The sequence below is a fragment of the Theropithecus gelada genome, chromosome 3 (assembly GCF_003255815.1).
Source record: "Theropithecus gelada isolate Dixy chromosome 3, Tgel_1.0, whole genome shotgun sequence".
Lineage (NCBI taxonomy): Eukaryota > Metazoa > Chordata > Mammalia > Primates > Cercopithecidae > Theropithecus > Theropithecus gelada.
This window is the reverse complement of record NC_037670.1, coordinates 65,554,956-65,579,697: the sequence shown is the minus strand read 5'-3', so window position 1 is coordinate 65,579,697 and position 24,742 is coordinate 65,554,956. Positions and strand designations below refer to the sequence as shown.

The following is a 24,742-nucleotide window of genomic DNA, read 5'->3' as shown; positions in this document are numbered from 1 at the left end:
GAAGAAATAACATTGTCCCTATTTTCAGATGGCATGATTATCTACATGGGAAATCCCCAGGAATATACAAAACAAAGCTTTGCAAGGTCACAGGATACAAAGTAAACATACAAAAGTTAATTGCGGCCGGGCGCGGTGGCTCAAGCCTGTAATCCCAGCACTTTGGGAGGCCGAGATGGGCGGATCACGAGGTCAGGAGATCGAGACCATCCTGGCTAACACGGTGAAACCCCGTCTCTACTAAAAATACAAGAAAATTAGCCGGGCGAGGTGGTGGGCGCCTGTAGTCCCAGCTACTTGGGAGGCTGAGGCAGGAGAATGGCGTGAACCCGGGGGGGCGGAGCTTGCAGTGAGCCGAGATCGCGCCACTGCACTCCAGCCTGGGGCACAGAGCAAGACTCCGTCTCAAAAAAAAAAAAAAAAAAAAAAGTTAATTGCACTTCTATATACTAGTAATGAACACACAGGCACAAAATTAAAAATACAAGGCCATCCACAATCACTTTAAGAAGTGAGGCCCGGCGTGGTGGCTCACACCTGTAATCCCAGCATTTTGGGAGGCCAAGGCAGGCGGATCACAAGGTCAGGAAATTGAGACCATCCTGGCTAACACAGTGAAACCCCGTCTCTACTAAAAATACAAAAAATTAGTCAGGAATGGTAGGGGGGCGCCTGTAGTCCCAGCTACTTGGGAGGCTGAGGCAGGAGAATGAAGTGAACCCAGGAGGTGGAGTTTGCAGTGAGCCGAGATGGCGCCACTGCACTCCAGCCTGGGGACAGAGCGAGACTCCATCTCAAAGAAAAAAAAAAAAAAGTGAGACAATTGGGTGTAAACCTGAACAAGATATATACAGGACCTGTATCCCAAAACTATAAAGATGCCAATGAAAGACATGAAAGATAATCTAAATAACTGAGAAGATATATCATGTTCATAAACTGGAAGTCTTGCAACAGGTGAGTGATTAAGTAAACTATGGTACATCCCTCGCAGGTAACACTGCTCAGTGATAAGGAACAAGCCAGACCTAACATGACTTACTCTGCCAGCTGCCCCCGAAAACGAGAGGCTCAGGCATCCAACTGATTCTCCAGCCCAGTGCTGTGACATGCTGATTTCTAAGCTGCCTCCACCTTGCTGTCTGTACCCACAGGCACCCTGGCAAAACTCCACTCTGGGGGCTCCCCCAAGACCCTCTGAGAGGCTGCCCTGCAATCAAGCCCTTGAAAAGTTGGCACAGGCAGCCCCCAAAGGAAAGACCGGTGATTCAAAACACTAAGCCTTGGGCTCCAGAGAGCCCCGGGGCCTGCAGGAGAGGGTGGGGAGAGGCCAGTCAGGCCATAGCAGCAGGAACATAGCCCCGAACGGGTCACGGGGTTGTCTTCCTTTACCTTCAAGATGTGGCTGGCAGAACTGGGGGCTCCAGAGCAGGCAGGATGGAGACAAGCAGACTGTGGGTCTGAGGGGTGTGATCAGAAGCCCCTTGTGCCACCATGTCTAAGCTGAGATGGTAGGCAAGCTACCTCACCCTGCATTCACCTTCTGAGTCTCAGTTTCTACAGAGTGAGTGAGGGTTAAATGTATCTGAGACACAGCAGGCACTCACTAAACATTAGCTGCATGAAAGGAATGAGTAAGTGAATGAATAAATGAACAAAGGAAGGAACAAGTGAATCTCCCTGCACAGGGCCTCACGCAGTCAATAATTCATGCCAGCCACTTCCCTGCCCGCCGCCTCCCCTCTGTGGTGTGCACCTTCTATGCATGGCAACAAGCCTGAGGTCTATGAGCGGCTGCTGTGCCGTATCGCATTCGCGCAGCTGCAAACAGAACAGTGCGTTATGGAAACCCCGGCAGATGTGGGGGAGTCGTGAGCAGCACCCACGTGATACCCTGCCATGTGTTTTACCCAGGGCCAAGGCCAAATGCCAACTGTTTGACACAATGGCCCCGAAGTGGGCTGCAGCCTTTTGAGGAAGGACAGATGGATCTGCAGATAGAGCGATAACTTGTACCGGGACACCCTATCTCCTCCTCACTGTGGCTGTGAACAAAGCCCACAGTATTCACAGCATGGCCACCATCACCGCACCCAATCTTCCTCTGGGCAGGGATCTGAGCAGCTGCTCATCTGAGAATTGATGTGCTTCAGACATGAAGCTTATGTATTATCCACCAAACATCTCTCCAAAATTTGCCCAATGTCTTACGTGCACTCAGTCCCTGCTGCAGAATTTGTGAACATGATCTGGGGGTCTCAGCACAAAGCAGAAAGGGGGAGAGGAGCCATTTTCCCAGGACCAGTCTGCTGGATACCCAACATCTTTATAAGAACAAAACCTGCACAAGGGTCCAGGCGCAGTGGCTCATACCTGTAATCCTGGCACTTTGGAAGGCCAAGGAGGGTGGATCACCTGGGGTCAGGAGTTCCAGACCAGCCTGGCCAACATGATGAAACCCCGCCTCTACTAAAAACACAAAAAATTAGCCCGGTGTGGTGATAGGAGCCTGTAATCCCAGCTACTCGGGAGGCTGAGGCAGGAGAATTGCTTGAACCAGGGAGGTGGAGGTTCCAGTGAGCCAAGATGGCACCACTGCACTCCAGCCTGGGCAACAGAATGAGATTCCGTCACAAACATACATACATACATACATACACACACACACACATACATACATACTACACAGGGGCCGGGTGTGGTGACTCACGTCTATAATCGCAACACTTTGGGAGGCCAAGCTGGGTGGATCTCCTGAGGTCATGAGTTTGAGACCAGCTTGGCCAACATGGGAAAACCTCGTCTACTAAAAATACAAAAATTAGCTGGGCGTGGTGATGGTCGCCTGTAATCCCAGCGACTTGGGAGGCTGAAGCAGGAGAATCACTTGAACCCGGGAGGCAGAGGCTACAGTGAGCCGAGATTGTGCCACTGTACTCTAGCCTGGGTGACAGAGCAAGACTCTATCTCAATAAAAAGAAAAAATAGGTTGGGCACGGTGGCTCACACCTGTAATCCCAGCACTTTGGGAGGCTGAGGCAGGCAGATCACCTGAGGTCAGGAGTTCGCCACCAGCCTGGCCAACATGGTGAAATCCCCTCTCTACTAAAAACACAAAAATTAGCTGGGCGTGGTGGCACGCGCCTATAATCCCAGCTACTCGGGAGGCTGAGGCAGGAGAATCACTTGAACCCAGGAGTTAGAGGTTGCAGTGAGCCAAGAGTTAGAGGTTGCAGTGAGCCAAGATCACGCCATTGCACTCCAGCCTGGGTGACAAGAGCAAGACTCTGTCTCAAGAAAAAGAAAAAACAAATAAATAAATATTACACAAGGGATTACACAGTGCTGATGCGTCTGCATCAAGACTGGGATACATTTTGAGAGGAAGAAAAAGGAAATGATTCTTGCCATTTGGCAGTACGGATTTGAAGCAAGCAAACCCCACAACACACTGTCCAAGAAGAATATTCTTTTGTGCTGAAGTCACAGCTCTGAAGGTGCAACTCTTCTCAGCGAACCTGCATGGACTGCTGGGGGCATTGTCATCAACTTTCAATAACACAACAACTAGCAATGTGGCTATTTTCCAAGGAAATAACAGTAGGCTAGATTCTCAAGTCTGTAAGATGAGTTGTAAATGGTTCTCTTCTGCAAGTTAAAGGAATAAGTTACCAAGCAAAACTCCAAGAACAAAAGTTGTGGCCCTAATAAAAACATGAACAAAATCCTGGGAAACTGTGCCAGCATTTCCTCGTAAGCAATCACTTCTAGAATGTTTCCATCTAGATGTGTAACTGTCCCCTCCCATTGTGAAGTGTGCCCAGTGGACAGCGGATTGGGAGGCCAGCTCCTGGCTGTCCAGAGGATGGAATGGAGGCTCGGAGTGATGTCACACCTTGGCAAGTGCATGTAGCTAACTCTAAGCTCCTTCCAAAGCTTTTTTTTTTTTTTTTTTTTTGAGACGGAGTCTCGCTCTGTCGCCCAGGCTGGAGTGCAGTGTCCGGATCTCGGCTCACTGCAAGCTCCACCTCCCGGGTTCACACCATTCTCCTGCTTCAGCCTCCCGAGTAGCTGGGACTACAGGCGCTCGCCATCACGCCCGGCTAGTTTTTTGTATTTTTAGTAGAGACGGCGTTTCACTGTGTGAGCTGGGATGGGATGGTCTCCATCTCCTGACCTCGTGATCCACCCGCCTCGGCCTCCCAAAGTGCTGGGATTACAGGCATGAGTCACCGCGCCCGGTCCCCTCCAAAGCTCTTATCTTTTTTTTTTTTTTTTTTTTTTTTTAGCAGCAGCCTTCTTGTCCTTGGAGAACTGAGGGATACAAACAAAAATTACACAACCCAATCCACAGAATGTGAGCAGATGAAGGCCATGGCTAACTGGGCCTCAGGACAGGGCACCAGGCCTCTGGTGGTCAGCGTCCCACCCGGGTGACCAACCACAAATGAAAGAAAAGGAATCGAAGGTTACCTGGTTTCCATTGGAGAGAACCTTGGGTACAGGGTGTCGACACAGCTACTCCTAACAGCTCAGTGAGGTCCGTACTATCAACCCAGTTTTCAGCACCACTTCAGAGAAGTTTGGGGACCATCCCAGGACCACAAGGAGAACAAGTGGCAGGGACGAGAAGGGGTGCCACCTGGGTTCCTGCAAAGCCTGCTCCCTTTCCGCTTCAGCCCCAGGGTAAACAGGCAGGACAACGCAACCACAGGCTGCACCCACGCTGGGGCCTTCCTCTTGTTTGCTCAAAGCCATCTGGCAGTATGGGAAATGGAAAAGCTGGTGTCCCCAGAGCCTGGCTGACAAGAGGCGGAACCATGCAGAAAAGCCGGTATGTACAAATGAAAGGAGAGGCAGTACCTCCAGAGGGTCAAGGGGACTCCAGACAATAGCGATCACAGTCGGCCAAAAGTCTCTGTCAGCTCCCACTCATTCGCCCAGCTCATCTTGGCATTGAAAACGGAAGCCGGGTCTGTCTGGAAATCAGCTGGAACGTTTTTGGCTACAGAGCTGAACTCAGCACCAACAGCCCCCAGCTGGCCGCTCATCAAGAGTCCTGGCCACAGATTCACAGGCCAAGGTCGGCATTAAGCGACCCAGTGTGTGTCTAGCCCTGTCAGCATGCCGCTGGCCACACAGCTGTGCTTGCCCCGTGCGTGGTGTCCCAGGAAACCATGCTTCGGAAGAACTAAGCCAGCCTGTGAAGAGCTAGCTTGGCAGGAGTCACAGCACCCCCCACCCCTCTCGCTGGGGCCCACAGGTCCTGGCAGCCAGCCATCAGGGAGAGGAATGCAACTCCGCAGGGCATGACCATGCAGAGGGGCCACCTCACTGCTAGGTGTGAGGCTGCACAGACCTCCCAATGGGCTCTGCACAGACAGACAACCAGACACCCGACAAGCTGTAGCTGATGTGGCGTGGGCATGTTCTAAAAGCAGCAGCATTGACAAATATCTTTTACTCACAAATAGCCAGCCCAGCAGCCAAGGGACCATTTGGAGTAAGGCCATCCCTCCAGGGCATTCTGAGAAGTCACTACAGTCACAAATAGGAGGGTGACACCCAGAGACTGGCAATGCCTATGTTGGGATCCAGGTTTGGGAGAACCATTGGCGTGATAGTCACACACACACTATGCTTCTCATGCCCACCGCTGCAAACACCTTCGTGGGAAGAGGAAAATGAATGATAGTGTGTTCTGTTATCCCATGAGAAGAGTGAGCCTTTTAAAAGTGAATGAACACCATTCCAGTTGTCGCATCATCCCTAATAACAAGCAAAATGCTGGCCAGGCACAGTGGCTCACGCCTGTAATCCCAGCACCTTGGGAGGCCAAGGCGGGCAGATCATGAGGTCAGGAGATCAAGACCTTCCTGGCTATCACGGTGAAACCCCATCTCTACAAAAAATACAAAAAAATTAGCTGGGCATGGTGATGTGAGCCTGTAGTCCCAGCTACTCAGGAGGCTGGGGCAGGAGAATGGCGTGAACCTGGGAGGCGGAGCTTGCAGTGAGCCGAGATATCGCCACTGCACTCCAGCCTGGGCAATAGAGCAAGACTCCATCTAAAAAAAAAAAACAAGCAAAATGCACGGTATGCTCTCGATGACCTATGTTTTGGACTATTCGTATTTAATGGAGGTAGGGGTGGGGAGTTAAAGAGCAACACATGACCAGGCGCAGTGGCTCATGCCTGTAATCCCAGTACTTTGGGAAGCCAAGGCAGGCAGATTACCTGAGGTCAGGAGTTCGAGACCAGCCTGGCCAACATGGTGAAACACTGTCTCTACTTTTAAAAATACAAAAATTAGCGGGGTTGTGGTGGCACACGTCTGTAGTCCCAGCTATGGAGGCTGAGGCAGAAGAGTCACTTGAACCCGAGAGGCAGAGGTTGCAGTGAGCCAAGATCGTGCCACTGCACTCCAGCCTGGGCGACAGAATGAGACTCTGTCTCAAAAAAAAAAAAAAAACAGCAACACATACCAACTCTCTGTGTTGCGGGTTACCTGTCTCACTCAAATTTTTCATCAGAATAATCTGGTTACACCTGTATCCTTGTCAGTGGAAAATGAGAAAGGTCTCACAGGGATACATGGGGAGTTGCCACCAGGGCTGCAGCTGCCCCAGAAATCAAGGGGCACGTGTGGCCCAGGCTTGGGAAAACATTTCTCAAACCGTGTGGTCCCAATGCAGGCTGGATCTCCAGAGGTGGGGCCCACCCACCAGTCCTCCCTTCAGAAAGAGGCCATGGCCCCAAGAACTGGAGCCCAACCAGGCGACTTAACTATTCATTATGCCAGTATGCCCTTTGTTGAGGGTCCAGGAGCCAATGCCCTGACACAAGCCAGCAGGGCAATGCCTTCACCCACATCACGAGCAAGCCTATTCTTCCTTTGTGGGCTGTGCTGTTGGAAATTAAATTTCAGTGCAGACTGTCTCCACCTCCCACCCTGGGAACACCCTGCCACCCTCCACGCTGCCTCCCACCAGCCCACTAGGTTGGTCGGGCATTGGTCTCAAATCTGCAAGCACCATGGAAAGTTGCCCAGGGCTTTGCCACAGTTCTCCTAAAGGGTGCAACACCCTACCTTGTGTCTTTGTATTCTTCTTTGCCTTCTGCAAATCCCCTTTGCTACTCCACAACACAGCAGGCGGCCCTGCCCACGGCCTCTGCCCACGTTGCCCCTCCATCGCGACAGGTCCTTCCTCAAAGCCACCCAGGATTTAGTCCCTCACCTCCCCCAGTCCAGCATCCCCTTGGAAAGAAACACCAGTTGACCCCAGATAGAACAACCCACCGCAGCCCTGTCTCTGGGCCTGCAGTCCCGCCTAGCCAGGGACCTCAAGTAATCCGGAGGAGGAACATTAGGATGAGTCTGCCTCCTCCGTGAGCCCCCAAATCTCACCAATTCTGCAAATGCCCACGTTGGAAAAGATGCCAGTAATTCTGGTTCAACATGTTCCAAGGAGGGGGAAACGACAGCCTGCTGTTGACATTCCTGACTTGGAATTGTGAACACATTCTTAGAGGGTAAAAATTAACCACCGTCAGTTGGGGAAGGCATTAGGGGGAGGGCATTATGGCTGCACTTCAAGGACTGATCACAAAAACCACCTCACTCCAAGTGCCCAGGGGCCTGCATCGACGTTTAACAGAGCCAAACCAGAGCGAGCCCAATTCTGGACTGTTCCCTCAGAAAAGCAGCCGAGGAAACCCTGAGTAATTGCACTCATAGATCATAGGCTCTGGCATGCGGTTCCCAGACTGAACCATTTATCCAAATTAAAACCATTCTTCAGAAACAAAATCAGACCCTTTTAATTGAAAATAAAACCAAGCAACCCCGAAGGCTTTTTTTTTTTTTAAATGAAAGACATTCTTCCTGCTTTCTCATCCCATTAATCACAGAGTTTACACAATCTGTCAAAATAGCTCGGTAAGAAGTCTCCCTCTTCCTTTTCCTGCAGGCCTGGTTTTTACCCTGGGGGTGACAACCTGGCCATGTTTAAGGACAGCGGGTGGACACCGTGAGAATCCAGCCAGCACCCTATGTCTCAACTGCAATTTGACCGTATACACCAAGGAACTCCAAAAAGCTTGTGTTCACCAAAAAAAATGGAAATAAGGGACTTACACACCCATGTCCATAGCAGCATTATTCACAACAGCCGAAGTGTAGAAGTAACTCTAAGTGTATCAACAGATGAATGGATAAACAAAATGTGCTATTCATACACACACATACACACACACACACACACGGTATTATTCAGCCTTAAAAAGATAGAAATTGTGACACATACTACCACGTGGATGAAACCTTGAGGACAGTATGCTAAGGGAAATAAACAAATCACAAAAAATACAAATACTATATGATTCCACTTGTATGAGGCACCCGATGTAGTCCGTTTCAGAGGGACAGAAAGTAGAATGGTGGTTGCCAGGGACTGGGGGGAGGGGAACGTGGGGAGTTAGTGCTTAAGGGACACCGAGTTTCAGTTCTGCAAAATGGAAAGAGTTCTGGAGCTCGAGGTGGGTGATGGCTGCACAACAATGTGAGGGTACTTAATGTCGCATAACTGCACAGCTAAACATGATTAAAACGACAAAGTTCATGTTATGCATGTTTTACCACAGTTTAAAAAAAAAAAAGTTTGGCCAGGCGCGGTGGCTCAAGCCTGTAATCCCAGCACTTTGGGAGGCCGAGACGGGCGGATCACGAGGTCAGGAGATCGAGACCATCCTGGCTAACACGGTGAAACCCCATCTCTACTAAAAAATACAAAAAACTAGCCGGGCGAGGTGGCGGGCGCCTGTAGTCCCAGCTACTCGGGAGGCTGAGGCAGGAGAATGGCGTAAACCCAGGAGGCGGAGCTTGCAGTGAACTGAGATCCGGCCACTGCACTCCAGCCTGGGCGACAGAGCGAGACTCCGTCTCCAAAAAAAAAAAAAGTTTGTATTCTCTGATGTCAAAGAGTCTGCTAGAAATCCTTTTAAGAACATGACTAGCTACAATCTGCCCAAAGACCTATGTGCAAGCATAACACAGGATGCAAATGATCGACGAACAAATAGTGAAGTCGAAATATCGTGGTACATCCACATACTGAAGTACTATATACTGTTATCAGCAGTCATATTTACACAGAGCTATTTCTGGATTGGGAAATGCTTATACTACCACATTGATTTTAAAATGCAGGATACGAAAAAATACATATGCTATGATCTCAGCTTGGTAAATTAAAAAAGCACGGAAAACATATGGCACACAAGCAGGCTAAAATATGAACCTCTGTGGAGGTGATATTAGAAGGAAATTTTTCCTTTTTCCTTAGCATTTCTCTATCTTTTCCAAGTCGACAATGAGCACACATTACAAGAAAACTATTTTGTAGAAAAATAGTCAAAACGCAAATTAAGAAGCAAAGATATGTTCATTACTTGAGAGTCTTCTGCTACTCTCCGAGTAATACAGATAACAAGCGTGCCTCCCTCTGGCGTGCAAGACAAGACAGAAATGCATTCTTCACCCACGCGGAGCCCTCCCATTTCCCTTAGCACCTACCCAAGACATGCACACAGGCCCCCTTTCCTCCAGCCCTGTCCACCCGGCTCTGCAGATCTTTCCAGAGGAGACAAACTGGAAACACCTGTCCCTGATCTTTGGTGAAAAACTCATCTCTATCACGCTGGCCTCCCCTGTGTCAACCAGTGAGCACACAGTTCCCTCCCAGGGGATCAGATTAGCACCTCCAAGAATGAGGAAGTGGTTCTCCAAAAGGACCACAAGGTGCTTTTCAGGCCCCTGGGGCCATGGAAATTCAGCAGGACCAAAGTACACCAGGCCTGGAGTCCAGAAGGAGGAAACAAAACCCCACGTGGCTCCCACCCCTGAGCTCCAGAACCTGTGGAGGAACGACAACCCCAGGCTGCAGGCGACAAATGACACACACAGTCACAATAACCCCAGAACCTCCCAGGGCAAAGGGCAGTTCTACCCCAGGTTCGTGGGATGCCAGAGCCTGGTCTATGTCACAGCCTCCTGTGCGTACCTTTGATCTACCTCCCAAATGGCCAGTGATGAAAGGGGTAGGCGCCCAGGGACACCTCTAAGAAAGGTGATGGATTACAAGGTGGAGAAGAATGCCAGGACCAGGCCCCTTTGTTTGCAGAGCCAGCCCGGCGCTCCAGGGAGGAATGTGCACAGGCCAGGATGCAGATGCCCCTGCTAATGGCCCAGTGTGCCCCAGGGCCCACTCTCCTGCCCGCTGTCCTGCACAGCCAGATGTGGGCCTGTGCCTTTTATTGTGTGGCTCCAAGTGAGTGAAATGCTCCACACTGCAGCTGTGCTCCAGGGTAATGAGGAGAGCGCGGATTCCTGAATCCTCCAGCGAGAAATAATCCCAGGGCCTGGAGCAGAGCCCGGGCTCTCCTGTAAAAAGAGAAGCAACTGCAGACGGCACTGAACGGCCTTGGCCGGCCACTTCCCAAGGACTTTCTTTCTTTCTTTTTCTTCCTTTCTTTCCTTCCTTTCTTTCCTTCCTTCCTTTCCTTCCTTCCTTTCCTTCCTTCCTTTCCTTCCTTCCTTTCCTTCCTTCCTTTCCTTCCTTCCTTTCCTTCCTTCCTTTCCTTCCTTTCCTTCCTTTCCTTTCCTTCTTTCCTTCTTTCCTTCTTTCCTTCTTTCTTTCTTTCTTTCTTTCTTTCTGTATGGCCACGAGTGTATCCCGGTGTATTCAAAGCATCAACGAATTGGTCTCTACTTTTCAAGAGCAGTTTCATAAACTCTACACACAAGAGATGCCACGTCACACTGTGGATGCCAAGACACAATGAAAGGAGGTGACACACTTGAGTCCACCTGGAGATGTCCCCCGGTGTCCCCAGGAGCATGGCCTGGCTAGGAGTGGCACTTGTAATCGTTAGCAGGGCACCCATGTTCATCCTTCCTGGGTGCCAACAGGTTGCCGCTCACTTGGGCAACTAGAAGAAAGATTCCTAAAGATTCTTCTGATATCTTAGTAACAAAGCCAGGCCTGCAAAGGGCATATTAAGTGTTACTATCTTTCCCCAAAAGAGAAGAGGAAGAGGAAGGGCAGACAATCTAACATGAACCATAATTAGAGCTGAGGGAGGAAGGAAGAGTAAAGAAAGGCCCAGCCTTGGGGGCCGAGGAAGCAGCTGGGACTGGCGCACTGGCTGCAGTAGACGGCAGGCCCACCACAGCTCCTGAGCCTTGGCCTGGCCACTTCAGCAGGGGCTGGGCTGCGGATGGAGACTGCACAAATCCCTCATCTTGGCAAGAACTCCAAGCATTGCTGACGGACCTGGATTCAGATTCAAGGCTTGGTATGCTCACAACACACACAAGTGACTTGAGCTCGCTAAGTCTCAGCGCTCTCTTCCAGCAAAGGAAGACCATCAAGATGGCATACGTGCACGGTTTAGCAACAATCAGACTAGGAACAGAAAGTGCCAGAGCCAGCTTGGGTACTTGAGTAGTGAAAGGAAGGGGGTCTTGTTAGCTGCATTATTAGGCTGAGGGCTGGCGGGCTGTTTGCAGAGGGCTCCCAGGGCTTCCTGCCCAGCGCTGGGGTGAGACAGACAGGGACAAAGAGGTCTCTCCCCTGAGGGGTGGCTCTGAGGAGCACTTCCCTAGCTCTGAGAGCACCTCCCTCTGCCAGGGGGAATTTTCTAGATCACAGACATAGAATCCTTCAGCATAATCTTTCATTCATTTTGCCCAGGAGACAAAAGAGTACTAGACTACTGCCTTCCAAAAAAAAAAAAATCAGCCGGGCACAGTGGCTCACACCTGTAATCACACACTTTGGGAGGCCGAGGCAGGTGGATCACCTGAGGTCAGGAGTTCGAGACCAGCCTGGCCAACAAGGCAAAACCCCGTCTCTACTAAAAATACAAAAATTAGCTGGGTGTGGTGGTGTGTGCCTGTAATCCCAGCTACTTGGGAGGCCGAGGCAGAACTGCTTGAACCCAGAAAGCAGAGATTGCAGTGAGCTGAGATAGCCTGACTGGACTCTAGCAAGACGCCATCTTAAAAGAAAAAAAAATCAGCATGTAAGAATCCTCCCTTCCCTGACACAGTGAGGCATTCTGACGGACCCTAAATTGCGTGCAGTGCTTCATCCCCAAGTTAATGGCCCTCCTCCTCAGTCACCCTCATTTTCACTGGCCTCCTCCCTCCTGTTTGGCAGAAGCAGCTCCCAGCGAGGGTAGGAGGCAACAGGTGAGGGATACCAGGTGGAGCTGCACCAGGTGCATGGGGCAGGGAGGTTGGGGGGGTGGTTAGAGGTGTGCCTAGAGGGCCACGGTGCTCCTAGAGTACACTGAGCATGGCAGGAGATGCTGCCACACAGACAATGGAGACACCTGAAGGACCCCAAGCTCAGCACTACAATCCCACATTGCCGTGGTGGACATGTACCAAACACATTCCTGAGTCACAGAGTACAAACAGAAAGCTCAAGAAACGTGGAGAGTCTAGTTTTCTGCTTTTACGAGAAACGGACAGACATCAAGGAAACCACTGTTCCTGCCCGAGCTGCCCCCAAAAAGCCCTGCAGCAGGACACGGACCTGCATCAGGACTCAACATACTCTAAAATTCAAAACGCCCTCTCAATCTAGGAGAATTTAGCCCTGCTCAGCAGCATTTTGGTGGCAGCAATTTTTGTTGTCTCGGCGTCTTAGAAGCAGCGAGGCAGCGTGGAAATGACACACCTGTGAACCACAATCCTTGTGAAGATGAAGCCACGCAACATGCCCTTCACTGTGGAGGCCGAAAGAACTGTGTCCGAGTCATGATGGTTTTTAATACTCTTGCTAACTGTGAGGAAGAGAGTAACTAAGCTAACTAAACACCTACTCAATTAACCAACTAACCAGCATCCCTTATTCTAGATCAACAAGGATAGCAGCAGAGGATTCTAGATAGACAGGACTGGCTCTGGGTCATTCCAGGCACGGCTTGCAGGGGTTAGCTGATCCCCCAATGCTTTCTGGAGTCCTACACGAAGGACCCAAGGGTCCCAGGGTCAACTCACCTCCTGGAGAGCTTCAGACACCCAGACCCACCCTTCCCATGGCAGCCCCTGCTGCATGGAGCAAACCCACCAGATCCACCCGCAAGACACGAGGCTCCTCCCTGGGAAATCTATGGGGCCGCTGTGAGGAAGCCTCGAAGCCTCAATTCTAAGTGTGCTGCTGAGGCACTCAGCAAATGTCTCTGGCCTCCTAGTAAGTGGCAGGGATCTAAACAATGCTTTCTGCCCTCAGGAAGGTGGAAAGTTCCTCCCCCTCGCAAGTTCATACACAGGGACACGGAGGTAACAAGAGGCTTCCGGTGGACAGGGGTGGTTTACAATAGGCTGATCTTAGGAAAGGAGTGGGGCACATAGAGTCAGAGGACTGGGCTCATTCAGATCCCTAACTGTTCCCAGACTTTAGGAATTTACCTGGTATTTTACTCATCTGTAAAATGGGTCCTTGTGTAGAATGCTAAGCAGATATAAGCTGCGACTGCCAGATGGTAGGTCAGCCCTTCCACTCACTGTTCTTGCCATACTGCCTCCTCCTCTGGTCTCTGCTAGCCCCTTCAGCAACACCTCCTGCAGTGGAGGAACATACTTTGACACCCCCTTTCCTGCCTTTTATTTCCAGAGTCACATTTGCAAACAGCTCGCTTTCAAAACATTAGGTGCCAAAGAGACACTTTGTAAAAAAAAAAAAAAAAAAAAAAATCCATTTGCATTCAAGAGTAAGCAGTGCAGCTCGCTTTCAAACCACTAGGTACCAAAGAGATACTTTGTAAGAAAAAACAAAACAATCAATTTGCATTCAGGAACAAGTAGTGCCCCGGGGCTACTAGTTTTTCCATCTTTGCTGATTTTTAAAGAAATAATTCAGCTGAACTGCTGATAGCTATGGCAGCCTCAGCTGAGGAATTGCTGTCTGGACATGCATTAGAATTCAGGCGACAGTCAGACATGCAGCAGCAGCCAGGAGCAGGGCTCTGGGACCCCACAGTCCTGTCCCAGAATCCCAGGCTGCACTACTGCCATGTTTCATTTCATCTCGGCCAAGTTACTTAGCCTTCCTTTGCCTCAGTTTACTCGTCTGTAAAATGGGGTAATCATAATCCCAACTTCCTCCAAGGACTGTAATTTGGGTGAAACGAAATGAATGCCTGCAAAGCATTTAGCACAAGCAAACACTCAATCAGCGTTCCTGTTACTTTGTCTTCGGGGTCACCATTACTATTCCTAAGGTCAGGAGTCTGGCTTGCTGCCAGTTCCTCCGGTCAGCTCCCTGCGTACACAACCCCCACCCCCTGTGCTGCCACACCCCCACCAAGACCCAGAGCACCTCCATCTCTGGGTAATGGCCTTGCCCCTCCACCCTCCAGCTGCAGCGACTCCCCACCCCCTCCCTGGCCCTCAAGGCCTCAGCACAGAAAAGCCTTTCTTAATACTTGTTGATTGATTTGCAAATATAACCTCACAGGCCCCAAAGAGGGAAGAACCAGAATCACCAGAACAAGCAAACCTCATTCAAAAGGGAAAGCATGAAAGCACTTTAAAAAAGTAATATGCACAGACCAAAGCCTCAAGAAAATCTACCAAAATATCAAAAGGTTGGTTAGTTCTGAAGGGCTATGCACTATTAATACAATGAGTTCTGCATTCATACTTTTCAGTGTATTTTCAGAGTCCCCCATGATCATGCATTCAAGTAGTGAAAAAAATGGAGAAGCCATCTCGGAAGATCAAAGTGTGTGAATGGGCCCCAAGGAAGCCTGGGGGCTTCCCAGGGCGTCGTGACCACCCTCAATAGTGCTCTCTGCTGGCCCCACACCCTGATGGCGCTTTGAGTTTTTCAACCACGCTGGAGTCCGGGTCACCTGCTGACACTGTCTGGAGAATGCCAGAGGAGCGCCTAAGTCTCTTCCCGCCACAGACACTCAAATCACTCCAAGCAAAGGACCCCCGACTCACATGTCAGACCGCTGCGCAGCACCGACATAGAGACCCCTGGGACGTCAGGGACCCTCCTTCCTGCTGCTTGTCAGCGACAGCTCCCGAGTGCCAGGAAGCACATGCCACACAGCCGGCCCCCAGCCTAGGACAGCCCCCCACCCCACCCCGGAACATCACCCCGCCCCGAGGTCCCGTCCTTCGGGGAAAAAAAGGAAGCGCGAAAGGACCCCCTACCTCCCACCCATCAAAGGGAAAGGGAAAGAGACGCACTGAGAGTTTGCCTAGAAAAAGTAGAAGGGTTTCGAGCCTGCCCATTGAAGCCCCTAGCTGCGCTCTCCACCCGGAGTCTCGAGACGGAGTCCTAGGGTACAAAGTCCGCTCGGTCCCGACAGCGACTGCGACAGAGCTGCTCCCGTCTCTGCCTGCAGTCTCAGTCCAGGGCGCCCGGGCGCCACGGGTCCCACTCGAGTGGTCCTGCGCCCCAGCCCTGTCCCCAAACCCAGGCAGTCAGTGCCCCCGTCCCCGTACTCCGACGGAGCTGGCCCGCGCGCCCCAGCCCCTGTCCTGGGACTCCTGCCGAGCCGCCGCCCGCCACGCGCCCCAAACCCCGTACCCGCGCGCACGAAACCCCTTGCCCGTGCGCCCCCAGCCGGGTCCCAGCGGTCCCTAACCTGGGTTCCCCCGTGAGCCCATCCCCGCGCCCGGAGCTCCCGTCCTCCGCGTTCACTGAACTCCATCCCCCTGCCCCAGCTCCAGATCCCTGCGCTCCCCAAGCGTCATTCCTGCGCCCATACCGCGAAAGCCCGCGCCGGGCCCGAAACAAAGAGGGCGGCGGCGCGTGGCCGCGTTTCCTCCTTCCCCGGCCCCAGTACCTGGGGGAGCCTGCGGCGCGGTCCGGCGGGGCGATGGCCGCAGCGAGGCTGGGCTCCGAGTAGCGCGCGGGCGGGCCCGTCCTCCTGGCTGGCGGCCGGCGCCAGCGGCAGGGCCCCCTCGAGGCGGCGCGGGCAATCGCCACGGCCGGCCCCCGCGCCCGCGCCCGCGCCCCGAGCCTGGCGGGTCACCTGGCCTCATCACCCTAACAATACGGCGCGCCTCCAGGCGCGGGTCACCCGGGCCCCCAGCCCTGCCGAGGTGTGCCCTGGGACCTCCCTTCGCTGGCCGCGGAGGGGACCCGGGATTATCGGACCCATTGAGCAGCCCAGGCTCCAGGCGGTCTGGAGACTTGCAGGTTCCGCCGGGCCTATGTCAGAGTACCTGGGGAGGTGGGTTCGGATCCTGGTTCCTGCACAACCAGTTCATTCTTTAATTCAGCGCTTGTAATTAAGGTGCTCTCCGGGAGCAAGACCTACCCTCCCTCCTGTGGCTCACAGTCTAGTGGGGTCGCGCATACATAAAGGAGCACAGCCGCTCCGGAAAGCCTAGGGTGCCGTAGAAGCCCCTGAAAGACCCAGCTAATGAAGGGAGGAGGTCAGGGAAGTCTTTAGAAGTCACATGACTTCTTAAAATGCGCCGGGACAAATGAGCAGAATTTAGGCAAGCCAGGCGGAAACCAGAAAAACGATCCCGAGCAGAGAGATTCTCAGAGGAGAAAAGGCCTATAGATTGTCCATCCTGACTGTCTATCCCTGAGATTCAGATGACCCTGAACTCAGTCTCTTAGCCTCAGTTTCCCCATTTGTGAGATCGGAGGAATAGAAAAATTCTGGAGAAATCAGAATTGCTCTTCCTCCAGGGAGGTCACAAGAGAAATTTCATCAGCGGTTCGTCCTGTGGTCCTTTGCAGGAAAACATCTTCCCCGCCAGCCTCCCACAGAAGAGAGACCTAGATTTCATCTGCCACGTGGAGCAGGCGGTCTCATCATCCCACTCAGAGCAGGGTCCAGGGCAAGTTTTGGAGGACAGTCACCAAGAACTGATTTGGATTCGGAAACAGAACTGCCTAACCCATCCGCAGCCCTGGAGTCCTGCCCTGCTCCTCTGGCCCTTTCAGGGCAGCGGGGGAAGCAGGGAAAACAGCTTATCAGAGATGGCAGAGAAACTGAGCAAGAATAATTATCCTGGAAAAGACTTTCAGAAGCAACCAACAGAAACTTCGAGGCTCCAGATCCAAACAGCTGAGAATGTGGGGCCTGAACCACGCTCTGACTCCACTCCCACCACACAAGGAGAAACAAGAGCTGCTTTTCTGGACGACTTGAACAACCCCTGCTGTGCTCTGGAAGGTAGTGTCGTTTCTCATCCCCAGACTGATCTGGGTACTTATTCCCAGGCAAAGACTTCATGAGCACCAAGCCCCAACCCTCAGAGATGAGGCAGGCATTTTTCCTGCCCTATAGGAGACACCAAGCCAAGAGTCAATGAGATGAGTCGGGGGTGCCAGGGAAGATGCCATAGGGGAAGGTGGGGAGGAGGTCACAGCCAGCTGAGTTAGGAATGGGAGGTGAGGCTGATACTGTTACGATCCCCTTTGTCCTGTTAAGGAAACAGGATCTGACATTCTAGGCAACTTGTTCAAGGTCACCCACCTGGTCAGGCAAAGGAAGTGGGAGGGACTCAGGACTACCTGGCCTTGAGGCTACTCTTAACTTCTTCCCAGCTGCCTGACCACACCATCCACTCTGTGCAACTGGACCAAATCATCACTTTGCTCAACCCTCTCTTACATTAGACCGTGGTGACCTTCACACCCAGAGCCAATTACGTGCTATTCTGTCCATCATAATGCCAAAAACCTTGTTGGCCGAATGACAACATGAATTTGCGTCAAATGGGTGCGGTGTTAGGGCACCCATTTACAGGAGGTGACACTGTTGTTTGCCTGAGAGCTCACAGTCAGGAAAACTCAGTGCAGTGCTGGGATTCTCTGGCCCTTTGTCAGGGAGCCTCTCCTAAAGTCTCTCCAAACTGCTACTCACACCAAAGCCAGATGGCCCCACCGGCCGCACTGCCTTTGTTGGGGTAGCAATGGAAGGGGATGCCCCAGCCACACCTTTGTTTCGGAAAAATTGATTTGGGTGCTCATTCATGCAGTGTCTGTGGTTATATTCCCTGGCAGTGTCTCAAGAAAGGAGAAGAAAAACCGGGCTCCAGTATCCCCATGCACTGTGTTTTGACTGGGGCGGCTGCTCCCCAGGTTCCCCACACCTCGTCCAGAGGCACATGAAGGGAAGCCTCTCTGGATCCCCAGTCAGCACCTGGGCCCCTTCCAGAGCTTCGCTTCCCCAGCCCAGGGCCTCCCCACTTCCCAGGCTGCAACTGCGAGTTTCCAAGAAATTAGACAAAAACAGGGCATGAACAAGTATCTGAAAAAGGGAATGTGCATTTTTTCCATCCTTAGCCATCCAAAAAAAATCTCAAATTTGAAAGCAAAAGTCTCCAACATTTAGCTGAAAAAAAAAAGAAAAGAAAAGAAAAGAAAAAAGCAGTAATATGCCAAGAGTGGCCTCTTCCTCCTAGTATGCCAAGCACAGGGCAGGGGAGTCTGGGCAAGAACCTCCCGCCGCCAATCTCCTTCCTCCCTGAGCCCTTCTCTGCAGACTCATTCTTGCTCCTCCCCTGTAGGAGTTTTAGAAGATGTGTTGGAAGCTTGTCATTGCAATGAAGATTGTCTTTGCTGCCGCAAAAATCTGATAATTTGTATCCCTAGATCAAGGGAAGTATATGAGCAAGGACTTGGATATTTTTCCTTATTTCTTATTTTCTGTCACTGAAGTTAGTATTTCCCAAAGACCAACTGAAAGAGAAGCAGGAAACATTACACAGGATGGAGTTACAAAGCTCTACAGGGTGTTCAGAGAACTGTGAAGTTGGAGCATGAGCAAATGCCTGTGTTTTGCCTTAAGATACTGAGTCTCAGCCGGGCACGGTGGCTCACACCTATAATCCCAGCACTTTGGGAGGCCGAGGAGGGCGGATCCTGAGGTCAAGAGATCAAGACCATCCTGGCCAATATGGTGAAACCCCGTCTCTACTAAAAATACAAAAATTAGCTGGGAGTGGTGGCACGCACCTGTAGTTCAAGCTACTCTGGAGGCAGAGTGAAGTGGGGAGATAGGAGAATCACTTGAACCCAGGAGGTGGAGGTTGCAGTGAGCTGAGATCACACCACTGCACTCCAGCCTGGGTGACAGAGCAAGACTCTGTCCCAAAAGAAAAAAGAAAGAAAAAAAAGATGTTAAGTCCCTTGAGACTCTTACTGGAACACCTGGCCCTTTCCTCTCTTCCTTTTTCTCTTCCCAAACACACGAATCCTCACCTACAACTCAACAAAGTGGGCTTTACACTTGGCAGGCCTGGCTAGAGGCACCTCAGCTTTTCCATGTCTTAGAACCTTTTCGGAATTTATGTAACCTTGGTGTTTGTGATGGTTCATGTCAGATGTCAACTTGACTGGGCTAAGGGTTGCCCAGATAGCTGGCAAAATGTGATTTCTGGGTGTGTGGGTGGCACGTTTCTGGAAAAGCTTAGCATTTGAATGGGTAGACTGACTAACGTAAATCCATCCTCACCAATTTGGGTGGGCACCATCCAGTCCTTCAGGGGCCCAAGTAGAACAAAAAGGCAGAAAAAGGGTGAATTCTTCCTCTTCCTCCTTGAGCTGGAACATTCATTTTCTCTTGCCCTGAAATATCAGTGCTCCTGGTTTTCAGGCCTTTGGACTGAGACTGGCAATTACACCACAAGCTTTCCTGCGTCTCCAGTTTGCAGACGTAGGACTTAGCCGCCATAATTGTGTGAGCCAATTCCTACAATAAATTTCTTCTAAGCTGGGCGCAGTGGCTCACACCTGTAATCCCAGCACTTTGGGAGGCAGAGGCGGGCAGATCACGAGCTCAGGAGATCAAGACAATCCTGGCTAACATGGTGAAACCCCATCTCTACTAAAAAATAAAAAATTAGCCGGGCGTGGTGGCAGGCGCCTGTAGTCCCAGCTACTCAGGAAGCTGAGGCAGGAGAATGGCGTGAACCCAGGAGGCAGAGCTTGCAGTGAGCCAAGAATGCGCCACTGCATTCCAGCCTGGGCAACAGAGCAAGACTCCATCTCAAAAATAAATAAATAAATAAATTTCTTCTTTATATCTGCATATGCCCTATTGGTTCTGTTTCTCTGGAGAACCCTAATACAGCACCTTGTTTCCAAAAACTGCACCTGCACACCAGCTTCTACAAACATGGGCCCTGGGACCCCACTTCGTGGATGCCCACTGCATGGATGCAGATTCAGGTTTTCTTCTTCCTCTTCTTCCTCTTCCTCTTCTTCTTCCTCTTCTTCTTCCTCTTCCTCCTCCTCCTCCTCCCTCTCCTCCCCTTCCTCCTCCCCTTCTTCTGCTGCTTCTTCTTCTTCGACAGAGTTTCACTCTTGTTGCCCAGGCTGGAGTGCAGTGGCGCAATCTCGGCTCACCACAATCTCCACCTCCCAGGTTCAAGCAATTCTCCTGCCTCAGCCTCCTGAGTAGCTGGGATTACAGGCATGCACCACCATGTCCAGCTAATTTTTGTCTTTTCAGTAGAGACAGGTTTCTCCATGTTGGTCAGACTGGTCTCGAATTCCCAACCTCAGATGATCTGCCCACCTCCGCCTCCCAAAGTGTTGGGATTACAGGCATGAGCCACCACACCCGGCACAGGCTCTTCTTCTTAACATACCTATAGGGACTTCTTGCCCTGTGCCAGCCCCATGACCCTCTGCTTCTAGAATCACTGCAGTAAAAAATCAGAGCCTGAAGGAAGTCAACATTGGTTACCCTGGTTGGATCTGAGATTCCAGATTTTTCCGACTGCAAGAACCTTCACTACCCCTGACACATGCTTGACTGATTCCAGTGATGGGGATCACCCAGCTTGGTAGAAATCAGCCCATTCTTTGCCCAGTAGGAAGGCCTCTCTTGGAGAGCAGTGATAATCTGATGACATCATGACAGATATCTCCCAATGGCTATAAGGGAACAGGAGAGGGAGGCTGGGGAGGGCTCTGCAGGGACTGCCTGAGAATCAGGAGTCTGCCGGGCAGACCTTTCTGGAACCATGTGGGTGGAGGAGGGGCAGGCTGCAGGTGCAAAGCAGGAAGCCCTGTAAGAGCTTGGTGTCGGTGTGAGGGGGCAGTGCTCGAGCCTGTGCCAGGCAATGCGAGGAGGTGGCCAGAGGGGACGAAGACAGGCAGTGAGAGAGAGCCCACAGGAGGCTGCCGAGAGCCTAGGCTGGAGAAACATGCAGGAGGGGGCCAGATGGTGGAAGGGCTAAACTCGGATCCTTTTAAATTCAAGTAGATTATAGTAGGAATTCTGGAGCTGCATCACAAACACCTCTGCGAGCCTCAGTTTTCTAACCTGTAAAATGAAGGTATTAAACCTAAAGCCACATGGACTTTTATGAGAACTGGGCGAGATTGCCTTCCTGAAGCTCTTAGCACAGTGCCTGAGGCACAAGGAGAACTTGGCAAACCACAGCTCCGCAGCAGCTGTTTGGGAGGTGCCGTCTGCCTGGGCAGGCCTTGGAGATTGGCTGGAGAGGGGAATGAGTGCAACCAGCCTTGAGAAGTGCCCTGGCCTGAGAGTGACCACTGGCCCCACAGGGTCTGGTGCCTTAGGGGTACTCACAGAAATATAGACCAAAGCAGCTAGATCATTGGCTTGGGGCTCTGTGGTTTTGCTTTGTGGGCCAGGCGTGGTGGCTCATGCCTGTAATGCCAGCACTTTGGGAGGCTGAGGCAGGAAGATCACTTGAGGTCAGGAGTTCGAGACCAGTCTGGCCAACATGGTGAAACCCTGCCTCTACTAAAAACACAAAAATTAACTGGGCATGGTGGTGAACGCCTGTAATTCCAGCTACTCAGGAGGCTGAGGCATGAGAATCGCTTGAACCCAGGGGGCAGTGGTTGTATTGAGCTGAGATCTTACCACTGCACTCCAGCCTGGGCAACGGAGTGAGATTCTGCCTCACATAAAACAATACATACATACATACATACATACATACAATTATGAAATAGAGAAGGGAATGTCTATTCAAATGTTTTATGTCCACTTGGCAGCGATCCCCTGGAAACCCTAAAGCTCTTTGCAGCTACCTGACTGGCGGCTGGGAGTCCCACAGAAGGGAAAAGCGGGTTCTGCTGGCTCCCTCTGTTGCTTTGCCTGGAAGAGCCTCTTTCTGCTTATTCTAGAAAACTTTCAACTTGGCCGGGCGTGGTGGCTCATGACTGTAATCCCAGCACTTCGGGAGGCCAAGGCAGGTGGATCACCTGAGGTCAGGAATTCAAGACCAGCCTGGCCAACATGGTGAGACCCCGTCTCTACTGAAAATACAAAAAATTTAGCTGGGCATGGTGGCAGGCGCCTATAATCCCAGCTACTCGGGAGGCTGAGACAGGAAAATCACTTAAGCCCGGGAGGCGGAGGTTGCAGTGAGCCGAGATCGTGCCATTGCACTCCAGCCTGGGCAACAAGAGCGCAACTCTGTCTCAAAAAAGAAAATAAAACCTCCAGGTCATCCACCAGGTTTCTGCTAGGAGCTTGCCAGGCTGCCCCGCATCACATGATTGGAGTGTAATCTTCTGGTCTAGACGTCTCTGACTCAGAGCCGCACAAATTTTTGGGAATGGTTTTCATCTCTACAACACCCCTTCCTACCTTTCATGCTGTATGTCCTTTGCACAACATACTAGTTTCTAAAAATTAGACTACAGTTGTCTAGTTTTCTGGAAAACGATGTTTTTTGTTTTTTGTTTTTGTTTTTGTTTTTTTTTTTTTTTTTGAGACGGAGTCTCGCTCTGTAGCCCAGGCTGGAGTGCAGTGGCCGGATCTCAGCTCACTGCAGGCTCCGCCTCCCGGGTTCACTCCATTCTCCGGCCTCAGCCTCCCGAGTAGCTGGGACTACAGGCGCCCGCCATCTCGCCCGGCTATTTTTTTTTGTATTTCTTAGTAGAGACGGGGTTTCACTGTGTTCGCCAGGATGGTCTCGATCTCCTGACCTCGTGATCCGCCCATCTCGGCCTCCCAAAGTGCTGGGATTACAGGCTTGAGCCACCGCGCCCGGCCAAAACGATGTTATTTTCTAAAAGGAAATGAACCCTAGGAGAGGAAAGCTGCGACTGCCCACCCATCCCCGTGCACAAGTCTCCACAGTGCCCAGCCCCATGTGCTCAGGTCCTCTTCGGAAGCCACCGCAGGCACCACAGTCATTAACTAAACTTCCCTCAGTGCTGCCGTTGTGTCAGTTTTCCTCATACTCACCAGGAACTAAAAAACACTCCTTGAATCGAAGTAAGCATTATCACTTAGATTTACCCAGATTTTATTCCCCAAGTACCATCAAAAGAAACTAGTGGCTGGGTGCGGTGGCTCACGCCTGTAATCCCAGCAATTTGGGAGGCTGAAGAAGGTCGATCTCCTGAGGTCAAGAGTTTGAGACCAGCCTGGCCAGTATGGAGAAACCCCGTCTCTACTAAAAATATACAAATTAGCTGGGAGTGGTGGCGCGCACCTGTCGTTCAGTGGAGGCTGAGAGAGGAGAATAGCTTGAACCCAGGAGGTGGCGGTTGCAGTGAGCCAAAATGTGCCACTGCACTCCTGCCTGGGTGACAGAGCAAGACTCCATCTCAAAAAAAAAAAAAAAAAAAAAGAGGAAAAAAAGAAACTACCAAGACCCATGCCGGGCACAGTGGCTCACACCTGTAATCCCAGCACTTTGGGAGGCCGAAGCGGGTGGATCGCCCGAGGTCAGGAATTTGAGAACAGCCTGACCAATATGGTAAAACCCTGTCTCTACTAAAAATACAAAAATTAGCCTGGCGTGGTAGCTCATGCCTGTAATCCTAGCTACTTGGGAGATTGAGGCAGAAGAACCACTTGAACCTGGGAGACGGAGGTTGCAGTGACCGGAGATGGTGACACTGCATTCCAGCCTGGGTGACAGAGTAAGACTCCATCTCAAAAAAAAAAAAAAAAAATTAGCAAGACTCAAGACTCCGCTTCTGGTTTCCTGGGTAGGATTCCAGAACCACCTCTGCGGTGTCTAGACTTGGAGAAGAAAGCTCTGTGGCAATGTTCTTAGGTCAGCATCCTGCTCAGTCCCATACGTGGGCCTGGGACATTGCTGGCACAGCCTGTGGGGGGCAATGAGCAGGTAGGAATCTGATAGCAGGAAGACAGCCAGAGTGGAGGTGATGCAAGACACCTGTGTGAGCAGACACTCCCCCCTCCCTCCCTCCTTCCTTCCTCCCCTCTCTCTCTCCTCTTCTCTCCCCTTCTTTTATTCCCCGACCCTGCCTTTTCTTCCTCTCTCCCTCTCCTTCTCTTTTTCTCCTTTTCTTTTCTCTTCTCTCTCTCTCACAGTCTCTCTCTCTCACTTCTATCTTTCCTCCGTCTTCCCTTCTTCTCCCCCCTTCCCTCTCTCATCTCTCTCTCACTCTCTTCCTCTCTCTTTAGACTATGGTGGCATAATTTTCTCTCTCCCCTTTCTCTCTCTTCCTCTCTCTCTCCTTTCTTCCTCTCTCACCCTGCCCCTCACTGTCTCTCCCCCTCCCTCAATCTCTCTTCTTCTTTCTCTCCCTTAGGACACATATCCAAAGGACAATAGGACTCAGATGAAAACTGGATGAAAATTGTAAGAACTATTTCTCAGGGCTGAGCGCAGTGGCTCACATCCGTAATCCTAGCACTTCGGGAGGCCAAAGCAGGTGGATCACAAGGTCAGGAGTTCAAGACCAGCCTGACCAACATGGTGAAATCCTGTCTCTACTG

At 51.4% G+C, this 24,742-nt stretch overlaps 1 protein-coding gene across 1 annotated transcript in view; it reads right to left on the bottom strand.

Annotated features, from left to right (window-relative positions):
- Window positions 1-15,961, bottom strand: part of TNS3 (tensin 3) — a 308,400-nt gene extending 292,439 nt beyond the window's left edge. Inside the window, exon 1 of the mRNA XM_025379057.1 lies at window positions 15,875-15,961. The gene's annotated coding sequence lies outside the window, so the exon portion shown is untranslated. The remainder of the gene's footprint in view (window positions 1-15,874) is intronic.
- Window positions 15,962-24,742: the final 8,781 nt, after the last annotated feature.